The following is a 10,732-nucleotide window of genomic DNA, read 5'->3' as shown; positions in this document are numbered from 1 at the left end:
GTCGACTTGGTGAGAGTACTTGGTGGCTCGACTTTATGAGCAGACTTAAAGAGTCCACTTGGTGAGAGTGGGCCTAACGGGGCGATGTGGTGAGTGGGCCTAACGGGGCGAGTTGGTGGGGCGACTTGGCGAGTGGTATTAGAGAGCCGACGTGGTGAGGCGACTCGGCGAGTTGGTTCGTTGAGATGACATGGTGAGCTGACTTGGCGAGTCGACACGGCGAGCGAACTTAAAGAGTCGACTTGGCAACGTACTCGAGCCGACTTGGTGAGGCGACCCGGCGAGCGGGCTCAAAGAGTCAACATGGTGAGGCGACTCATTGAGTCAACATGGTGAGGCGACTCATGGTGAGGAGCTATCCTTGAGGCGACTTGGTGGGCCTACTTGATTAGTCGACTTGGTGAGCCGACCTGACGAGCTGACACGGTGAGCGGGCTTAAAGAGGGGACGACTTGGTGGGGTAACTCGGCAAGCCAACTTATCGAGGCGAGATGGTCAGTCGACTTGGTGAGCTGACTTGGTGAGCGCACTTAAAGAGTCAACTTCGTGAGGTGACTCGGCGAGTTAGCCCGCTGATGCGACTTGGGCGAGCCGACCTGGCGAACGAACTTAAAGAGGCGACTTGGGCGGGCTGACCTGGCGAGCGAACTTAAAGAGTTGACTTGGCAACGCACTTGAACAATCGACTTGGTGAGCTGACATGGTGAGTGGGCTTAGAGAAGCAACTCGGGGGGGGCGACTTGATGAACGGACTTAAAGGGTCGACTTGGCGGGGTGACTTGATGAACGGACCTAAAGAGTTGACTTGGTGAGAGTACTTGGCGGGGTGAACTGATGAACGGACTTAAAGAGTCGACTTGGTGGGAGTACTTGGTGGGCCGACTTGATGAACGGACTTATAGAGTCGACTTGGTGAGAGTAGTTGTTCTGGTGACTTGATGAACGGACTTAAAGAGTCGGCTTGGCGGGGTGACTTGATGAAAGGACTTAAACAGTCGACTTGGTCGGGTGACTCGATGAACGAACTTAGAGGGTCGACTTTGCGGGGTGACCTGATGAACGGACCTAAAGAGTTGACTTGGTGAGAGTACTCGGTGGGGTGACCTGATGAACAGACTTAGAGAGTCGACTTGGTGAGAGTCCTTGGTGGGCCGACCTGGTTGGGTGACTTCGTGAACTGACTTAAAGAGTCGAATTGGTGGGAGTACTTGGTGGGGTGACTTGATGAACGGACTTCAAGGGTCGACTTGGCGAGGTGACTTGATGAACGGTCCTAAAGAGTTGACTTGGTGTGGTGACTTGATGAAAAGACTTAAAGAGTCGAATTGGTGAGAGTACTTGGTGGGGTGACTTGATGAACGCACTTGAAGGGTCGACTTGGTGGGGTGACTTTATGAACGGACCTAAAGAGTTGACGTGGTGAGAGTGCTTGGTGGGGTGACTTGATGAACATAGTTAAAGAGTCGACTTGGTGAGAGTAGTTGGTCGGGTGACTTGATGAACGCACTCGAAGAATCGACTTGGTTAGAGTACTTGGTGGGGTGACTTGATGAACGGACTTAAAGATTCGACTTGGTGGGCCGACCTGGCGGGGTGACTTGATGAACGGACTTAGAGAGTCGACTTGGTGAGAGTACTTGGTGGGCCGACCTGGCCGGGTGACTTGATGAACAAACTTAAAGAGACGACTTGGTGAGAGTACCCGGTGGGCTGACCTGGTCACGTGACTTGATGAACGGACTTAAAGAGTCGACTTGGTGGGCCGACTTGGCCGGGTGACTTGGTGAACGAACTTAAAGGGTCGACTTGGTGGGTCGAACTAGCGGGGTGACTTGGTGAGAGTACTTGGTGGGCTGACCTGGCAGGGTGACTTGATGAACGAACTTAGAGAGTCGACTTTGTGAGAGTACTTGGTGGGTCGAACTGGCGGGGTGACTTGATGAACGAACTTAAAGAGTCGACCTGGTGAGAGAACTTGGTGGGCCGAGCTGGCGGGGTGAATTGATGAACGAACCTAAAGAGTCGACTTTGTGAGAGTACTTGGTGGGCCGACCTGGCGGGGTGAGTTGATGACCGAACTTAAAGGGTCGACTTGGTGAGAGTACTTGGTGGGCCGACCTGGCGGGGCGAGTTGATGAACGAACTTAAAGAGTCGACTTGGTGAGAGTACTCGGTGGGGTGACCTGATGAACAAACCTAAAGAGTTGACCTGGTGAGAGTACTTGGTGGGCCGACCTGGCGGGGTGACTTGGTGAGCAAACTTAAAGAGTCGACTTGGTGAGAGTAGTTGGTGGGCTGACCTGGCGGGGTGACTTGATGAACGAACTTAAAGAGTCGACCTGGTGGGCCGACTTGGCAGAGTGACTTCATGAACGAACTTAAAGAGTCCACTCGGTGGGCCGGCCTGGCGGGGTGACTTGATGAACGAACTTAAAGAGTCGACTTGGTGAGAGTAATTTGTGGGCTGACCTGGCGGGGTGACTTGATGAATGAACTTAAAGAGTCGACTTGGTGGGGTGACTTGATGAACGCGCTTGAAGGGTCGACTTGGTGGGGTGACTCTATGAACGGACCTAAAGAGTTGACTTGGTGGGGTGACTCGATGAAAGGACTTAAAGAGTCGACTTGGTGAGAGTACTTGGTGGCTCGACTTTATGAGCAGACTTAAAGAGTCCACTTGGTGAGAGTGGGCCTAACGGGGCGATGTGGTGAGTGGGCCTAACGGGGCGAGTTGGTGGGGCGACTTGGCGAGTGGTATTAGAGAGCCGACGTGGTGAGGCGACTCGGCGAGTTGGTTCGTTGAGATGACATGGTGAGCTGACTTGGCGAGTCGACCCGGCGAGCGAACTTAAAGAGTCGACTTGGCAACGTACTCGAGCCGACTTGGTGAGGCGACCCGGCGAGCGGGCTCAAAGAGTCAACATGGTGAGGCGACTCATTGAGTCAACATGGTGAGGCGACTCATGGTGAGGAGCTATCCTTGAGGCGACTTGGTGGGCCTACTTGATTAGTCGACTTGGTGAGCCGACCTGACGAGCTGACACGGTGAGCGGGCTTAAAGAGGCGACGACTTGGTGGGGTAACTCGGCAAGCCAACTTATCGAGGCGAGATGGTGAGTCGACTTGGTGAGCTGACTTGGTGAGCGCACTTAAAGAGTCAACTTCGTGAGGTGACTCGGCGAGTTAGCCCGCTGATGCGACTTGGGCGGGCCGACCTGGCGAACGAACTTAAAGAGGCGACTTGGGCGGGCTGACCTGGCGAGCGAACCTAAAGAGTTGACTTGGCAACGCACTTGAACAATCGACTTGGTGAGCTGACATGGTGAGTGGGCTTAGAGAAGCAACTCGGGGGGGGCGACTTGATGAACGGACTTAAAGGGTCGACTTGGCGGGGTGACTTGATGAACGGACCTAAAGAGTTGACTTGGTGAGAGTACTTGGCGGGGTGAACTGATGAACGGACTTAAAGAGTCGACTTGGTGGGAGTACTTGGTGGGCCGACTTGATGAACGGACTTATAGAGTCGACTTGGTGAGAGTAGTTGTTCTGGTGACTTGATGAACGGACTTAAAGAGTCGGCTTGGCGGGGTGACTTGATGAAAGGACTTAAACAGTCGACTTGGTCGGGTGACTCGATGAACGAACTTAGAGGGTCGACTTTGCGGGGTGACCTGATGAACGGACCTAAAGAGTTGACTTGGTGAGAGTACTCGGTGGGGTGACCTGATGAACAGACTTAGAGAGTCGACTTGGTGAGAGTCCTTGGTGGGCCGACCTGGTTGGGTGACTTCGTGAACTGACTTAAAGAGTCGACTTGGTTGGAGTACTTGGTGGGGTGACTTGATGAACGGACTTCAAGGGTCGACTTGGCGAGGTGACTTGATGAATGGTCCTAAAGAGTTGACTTGGTGTGGTGACTTGATGAAAAGACTTAAAGAGTCGAATTGGTGAGAGTACTTGGTGGGGTGACTTGATGAACCCACTTGAAGGGTCGACTTGGTGGGGTGACTTTATGAACGGACCTAAAGAGTTGACGTGGTGAGAGTGCTTGGTGGGGTGACTTGACGAACATAGTTAAAGAGTCGACTTGGTGAGAGTAGTTGGTCGGGTGACTTGATGAACGCACTCGAAGAATCGACTTGGTTAGAGTACTTGGTGGGGTGACTTGATGAACGGACTTAAAGATTCGACTTGGTGGGCCGACCTGGCGGGGTGACTTGATGAATGGACTTAGAGAGTCGACTTGGTGAGAGTACTTGGTGGGCCGACCTGGCCGGGTGACTTGATGAACAAACTTAAAGAGACGACTTGGTGAGAGTACCCGGTGGGCTGACCTGGTCACGTGACTTGATGAACGGACTTAAAGAGTCGACTTGGTGGGCCGACTTGGCCGGGTGACTTGATGAACGAACTTAAAGGGTCGACTTGGTGGGTCGAACTAGCGGGGTGACTTGGTGAGAGTACTTGGTGGGCTGACCTGGCAGGGTGACTTGATGAACGAACTTAGAGAGTCGACTTTGTGAGAGTACTTGGTGGGTCGAACTGGCGGGGTGACTTGATGAACGAACTTAAAGAGTCGACCTGGTGAGAGAACTTGGTGGGCCGAGCTGGCGGGGTGAATTGATGAACGAACCTAAAGAGTCGACTTTGTGAGAGTACTTGGTGGGCCGACCTGGCGGGGTGAGTTGATGACCGAACTTAAAGGGTCGACTTGGTGAGAGTACTTGGTGGGCCGACCTGGCGGGGCGAGTTGATGAACGAACTTAAAGAGTCGACTTGGTGAGAGTACTCGGTGGGGTGACCTGATGAACAAACCTAAAGAGTCGACCTGGTGAGAGTACTTGGTGGGCCGACCTGGCGGGGTGACTTGGTGAGCAAACTTAAAGAGTCGACTTGGTGAGAGTAGTTGGTGGGCTGACCTGGCAGGGTGACTTGATGAACGAACTTAAAGAGTCGACCTGGTGGGCCGACTTGGCAGAGTGACTTCATGAACGAACTTAAAGAGTCCACTCGGTGGGCCGACCTGGCGGGGTGACTTGATGAACGAACTTAAAGAGTCGACTTGGTGAGAGTAATTTGTGGGCTGACCTGGCGGGGTGACTTGATGAATGAACTTAAAGAGTCGACTTGGTGGGGTGACTTGATGAACGCACTTGAAGGGTCGACTTGGTGGGGTGACTCTATGAACGGACCTAAAGAGTTGACTTGGTGGGGTGACTCGATGAAAGGACTTAAAGAGTCGACTTGGTGAGAGTACTTGGTGGCTCGACTTTATGAGCAGACTTAAAGAGTCCACTTGGTGAGAGTGGGCCTAACGGGGCGATGTGGTGAGTGGGCCTAACGGGGCGAGTTGGTGGGGCGACTTGGCGAGTGGTATTAGAGAGCCGACGTGGTGAGGCGACTCGGCGAGTTGGTTCGTTGAGATGACATGGTGAGCTGACTTGGCGAGTCGACCCGGCGAGCGAACTTAAAGAGTCGACTTGGCAACGTACTCGAGCCGACTTGGTGAGGCGACCCGGCGAGCGGGCTCAAAGAGTCAACATGGTGAGGCGACTCATTGAGTCAACATGGTGAGGCGACTCATGGTGAGGAGCTATCCTTGAGGCGACTTGGTGGGCCTACTTGATTAGTCGACTTGGTGAGCCGACCTGACGAGCTGACACGGTGAGCGGGCTTAAAGAGGGGACGACTTGGTGGGGTAACTCGGCAAGCCAACTTATCGAGGCGAGATGGTCAGTCGACTTGGTGAGCTGACTTGGTGAGCGCACTTAAAGAGTCAACTTCGTGAGGTGACTCGGCGAGTTAGCCCGCTGATGCGACTTGGGCGGGCCGACCTGGCGAACGAACTTAAAGAGGCGACTTGGGCGGGCTGACCTGGCGAGCGAACTTAAAGAGTTGACTTGGCAACGCACTTGAACAATCGACTTGGTGAGCTGACATGGTGAGTGGGCTTAGAGAAGCAACTTGGGGGGGGGGGGGGGGGGCGACTTGATGAACGGACTTAAAGGGTCGACTTGGCGGGGTGACTTGATGAACGGACCTAAAGAGTTGACTTGGTGAGAGTACTTGGCGGGGTGAACTGATGAACGGACTTAAAGAGTCGACTTGGTGGGAGTACTTGGTGGGCCGACTTGATGAACGGACTTATAGAGTCGACTTGGTGAGAGTAGTTGTTCTGGTGACTTGATGAACGGACTTAAAGAGTCGGCTTGGCGGGGTGACTTGATGAAAGGACTTAAACAGTCGACTTGGTCGGGTGACTCGATGAACGAACTTAGAGGGTCGACTTTGCGGGGTGACCTGATGAACGGACCTAAAGAGTTGACTTGGTGAGAGTACTCGGTGGGGTGACCTGATGAACAGACTTAGAGAGTCGACTTGGTGAGAGTCCTTGGTGGGCCGACCTGGTTGGGTGACTTCGTGAACTGACTTAAAGAGTCGACTTGGTGGGAGTACTTGGTGGGGTGACTTGATGAACGGACTTCAAGGGTCGACTTGGCGAGGTGACTTGATGAACGGTCCTAAAGAGTTGACTTGGTGTGGTGACTTGATGAAAAGACTTAAAGAGTCGAATTGGTGAGAGTACTTGGTGGGGTGACTTGATGAACCCACTTGAAGGGTCGACTTGGTGGGGTGACTTTATGAACGAACCTAAAGAGTTGACGTGGTGAGAGTGCTTGGTGGGGTGACTTGATGAACATAGTTAAAGAGTCGACTTGGTGAGAGTAGTTGGTCGGGTGACTTGATGAACGCACTCGAAGAATCGACTTGGTTAGAGTACTTGGTGGGGTGACTTGATGAACGGACTTAAAGATTCGACTTGGTGGGCCGACCTGGCGGGGTGACTTGATGAACGGACTTAGAGAGTCGACTTGGTGAGAGTACTTGGTGGGCCGACCTGGCCGGGTGACTTGATGAACAAACTTAAAGAGACGACTTGGTGAGAGTACCCGGTGGGCTGACCTGGTCACGTGACTTGATGAACGGACTTAAAGAGTTGACTTGGCAACGCACTTGAACAATCGACTTGGTGAGCTGACATGGTGAGTGGGCTTAGAGAAGCAACTCGGGGGGGGGGGGGGGCGACTTGATGAACGGACTTAAAGGGTCGACTTGGCGGGGTGACTTGATGAACGGACCTAAAGAGTTGACTTGGTGAGAGTACTTGGCGGGGTGAACTGATGAACGGACTTAAAGAGTCGACTTGGTGGGAGTACTTGGTGGGCCGACTTGATGAACGGACTTATAGAGTCGACTTGGTGAGAGTAGTTGTTCTGGTGACTTGATGAACGGACTTAAAGAGTCGGCTTGGCGGGGTGACTTGATGAAAGGACTTAAACAGTCGACTTGGTCGGGTGACTCGATGAACGAACTTAGAGGGTCGACTTTGCGGGGTGACCTGATGAACGGACCTAAAGAGTTGACTTGGTGAGAGTACTCGGTGGGGTGACCTGATGAACAGACTTAGAGAGTCGACTCGGTGAGAGTCCTTGGTGGGCCGACCTGGTTGGGTGACTTCGTGAACTGACTTAAAGAGTCGACTTGGTGGGAGTACTTGGTGGGGTGACTTGATGAACGGACTTCAAGGGTCGACTTGGCGAGGTGACTTGATGAACGGTCCTAAAGAGTTGACTTGGTGTGGTGACTTGATGAAAAGACTTAAAGAGTCGAATTGGTGAGAGTACTTGGTGGGGTGACTTGATGAACCCACTTGAAGGGTCGACTTGGTGGGGTGACTTTATGAACGAACCTAAAGAGTTGACGTGGTGAGAGTGCTTGGTGGGGTGACTTGATGAACATAGTTAAAGAGTCGACTTGGTGAGAGTAGTTGGTCGGGTGACTTGATGAACGCACTCAAAGAATCGACTTGGTTAGAGTACTTGGTGGGGTGACTTGATGAACGGACTTAAAGATTCGACTTGGTGGGCCGACCTGGTGGGGTGACTTGATGAACGGACTTAGAGAGTCGACTTGGTGAGAGTACTTGGTGGGCCGACCTGGCCGGGTGACTTGATGAACAAACTTAAAGAGACGACTTGGTGAGAGTACCCGGTGGGCTGACCTGGTCACGTGACTTGATGAACGGACTTAAAGAGTCGACTTGGTGGGCCGACTTGGCCGGGTGACTTGATGAACGAACTTAAAGGGTCGACTTGGTGGGTCGAACTAGCGGGGTGACTTGGTGAGAGTACTTGGTGGGCTGACCTGGCAGGGTGACTTGATGAACGAACTTAGAGAGTCGACTTTGTGAGAGTACTTGGTGGGTCGAACTGGCGGGGTGACTTGATGAACGAACTTAAAGAGTCGACCTGGTGAGAGAACTTGGTGGGCCGAGCTGGCGGGGTGAATTGATGAACGAACCTAAAGAGTCGACTTTGTGAGAGTACTTGGTGGGCCGACCTGGCGGGGTGAGTTGATGACCGAACTTAAAGGGTCGACTTGGTGAGAGTACTTGGTGGGCCGACCTGGCGGGGCGAGTTGATGAACGAACTTAAAGAGTCGACTTGGTGAGAGTACTCGGTGGGGTGACCTGATGAACAAACCTAAAGAGTCGACCTGGTGAGAGTACCTGGTGGGCCGACCTGGCGGGGTGACTTGGTGAGCAAACTTAAAGAGTCGACTTGGTGAGAGTAGTTGGTGGGCTGACCTGGCGGGGTGACTTGATGAACGAACTTAAAGAGTCGACCTGGTGGGCTGACTTGGCAGAGTGACTTCATGAACGAACTTAAAGAGTCCACTCGGTGGGCCGACCTGGCGGGGTGACTTGATGAACGAACTTAAAGAGTCGACTTGGTGAGAGTAATTTGTGGGCTGACCTGGCGGGGTGACTTGATGAATGAACTTAAAGAGTCGACTTGGTGGGGTGACTTGATGAACGCACTTGAAGGGTCGACTTGGTGGGGTGACTCTATGAACAGACCTAAAGAGTTGACTTGGTGGGGTGACTCGATGAAAGGACTTAAAGAGTCGACTTGGTGAGAGTACTTGGTGGCTCGACTTTATGAGCAGACTTAAAGAGTCCACTTGGTGAGAGTGGGCCTAACGGGGCGATGTGGTGAGTGGGCCTAACGGGGCGAGTTGGTGGGGCGACTTGGCGAGTGGTATTAGAGAGCGGACGTGGTGAGGCGACTCGGCGAGTTGGTTCGTTGAGATGACATGGTGAGCTGACTTGGCGAGTCGACCCGGCGAGCGAACTTAAAGAGTCGACTTGGCAACGTACTCGAGCCGACTTGGTGAGGCGACCCGGCGAGCGGGCTCAAAGAGTCAACATGGTGAGGCGACTCATTGAGTCAACATGGTGAGGCGACTCATGGTGAGGAGCTATCCTTGAGGCGACTTGGTGGGCCTACTTGATTAGTCGACTTGGTGAGCCGACCTGACGAGCTGACACGGTGAGCGGGCTTAAAGAGGGGACGACTTGGTGGGGTAACTCGGCAAGCCAACTTATCGAGGCGAGATGGTGAGTCGACTTGGTGAGCTGACTTGGTGAGCGCACTTAAAGAGTCAACTTCGTGAGGTGACTCGGCGAGTTAGCCCGCTGATGCGACTTGGGCGGGCCGACCTGGCGAACGAACTTAAAGAGGCGACTTGGGCGGGCTGACCTGGCGAGCGAACTTAAAGAGTTGACTTGGCAACGCACTTGAACAATCGACTTGGTGAGCTGACATGGTGAGTGGGCTTAGAGAAGCAACTCGGCGGGGCGACTTGGCGAGCACACCTGCTGGGGCAAGGTGGTAAAACGACTAGGTGATTCGACTTGGTGAGCTGACTTGGTGAGCGAACTGAAGGGGTCGACTTGGTGAGGCAACCTGAATAGTCGACTCGGTGAGGTGACTTGGGGAGCCGACATGGTGAGCGGTCTTAAAGAAGAGGCGACCTGGTGGGGCAACCTGGTGAGGCGAGACGGTAAGTCATCTTGGTGAGCCGGCTTGACGAGCTGTGAGTGGACTTAAAGAGTCAATTCTTGATTTGGCAAAGACCACATGGTTAGATGACTTGGTGAGCCGACCTGGCTAGCAAAATTGGCAAGCAAACTTATAGAATCGACTTGCTGTCCCCAGCCAGGATCGCACGCCTGGGTCGACCCAACTTGGGTCACCCGACTAGGTCAACCCATCTCCGTCGCCCCAGCCTCGGGCGACCCGACTGGGTCGCCAGAGTGGGTCGACGAGGGGAAAAAAAAAAAACAAACAAAAAAAATCATGAGAGGCCCTGTACAGCGAAAAGCGCTAAATTTTGCGCATTACAAAAAAAAAAAAAAAAAAAAAACAAGTTACCCGCTTTTGGATCACGCACAAGTTTCAGTTCACGTATTGCCGAGCCGACTCGAGGCGTTACGCCTAGCTAGCCGGATTCGAGGTAGGGTAGCCGAAACGATTCGATTTGAGAATTTTCTTTATAAAAAGAGATCATGATAGGCCTCGTAAGGCAAAAAAGAATGAAATTTTGGGAGTTAAAAAAAAAAACGTTACCCGGTTTTGGATCGCGCACAGGGCTCGGGTCACGTAGCATCGAGGTGCCCTGGGTGACATGATTCGAGCGAAAAGTCGACGGTGGCATGAGCCGTGCAAAAACATTGGAGGCCATTAAGGCTCGAGGCGCTTCGAGTCGAGGTTGCCGAGGCGGGTCGGGTTGAAAACTTTGGGCGTTAACCAAAAAGAAAAAGTTAACCGCTTTTGGATCATGTACACGGCTCGGGGCACTTAGAATCAAGTCGAGCACGGTGACATGA

The sequence above is a fragment of the Cupressus sempervirens genome, chromosome 2, assembly GCF_028749045.1.
Source record: "Cupressus sempervirens isolate cs-2001-9-10 chromosome 2, ASM2874904v1, whole genome shotgun sequence".
NCBI lineage: Eukaryota > Viridiplantae > Streptophyta > Pinopsida > Cupressales > Cupressaceae > Cupressus > Cupressus sempervirens.
This window is presented reverse-complemented; position numbering follows the sequence as displayed.